The sequence below is a fragment of the Sinocyclocheilus anshuiensis genome, unplaced genomic scaffold (genome assembly GCF_001515605.1).
Source record: "Sinocyclocheilus anshuiensis isolate Anshui unplaced genomic scaffold, SAMN03320099.WGS_v1.1 scaffold697, whole genome shotgun sequence".
Classification (NCBI taxonomy): domain Eukaryota; kingdom Metazoa; phylum Chordata; class Actinopteri; order Cypriniformes; family Cyprinidae; genus Sinocyclocheilus; species Sinocyclocheilus anshuiensis.
The window spans coordinates 593,559-594,292 of NW_015538036.1; positions in this window are offsets into that span (position 1 = coordinate 593,559).

The window sequence follows — 734 nt, forward strand, 5'->3', positions numbered from 1 at the left end:
TCTTCTGGACAACTGTCAGATCAGCAGTCTTCCCCATGATTGTGTAGCCTAGTGAACCAAACTGAGAGACCATTTTGAAGGCTCAGGAAACCTTTGCAGGTGTTTTGAGTTGATTAGCTGATTGGCATGTCACCATATTCTAATTTGTTGAGATAGTGAATTGGTGGGTTTTTGTTAAATGTGAGCCAAAATCATCACAATTAAAAGAACCAAAGACTTAAACTACTTCAGTCTGTGCGCATTGAATTTATTTAATACACGAATTTCACAATTTGAGTTGAATTACTTAAATAAATTAACTTTTCCATGACATTCTAATTTATTGAGATGCACCTGTACAATTTCAAAATCATTAGACATTATATTGTGTTGGTTTTTAACCAACATCTGAAGCCAATGTCAAATTAATGTCAAACACTTACATTTAGTCATCAAGTTAAGTAACAAATATTCAACTTCAAGCCAATGTCTCAAGCCAACATCAATTTACAAATGAGGAGGGCCGTAACGTAATTTCTTTAAAGGGGTAATATGATGCGATTTCAATTTTTCCTTTCTCTTTGGAGTGTTACAAGCTCTTGGTGCATAAATAAGATCCCTGAAGTTGCAAAGACTAAAGTCTCAAAACCAAAGAGATATTCTTTATCAAAGTTAAGACTCTGCCACACCCCCCTAAAACAGCTCGTTCTAACACGCCCCCACATATCTAGGTCACTATGTGGGAATATTTGCAT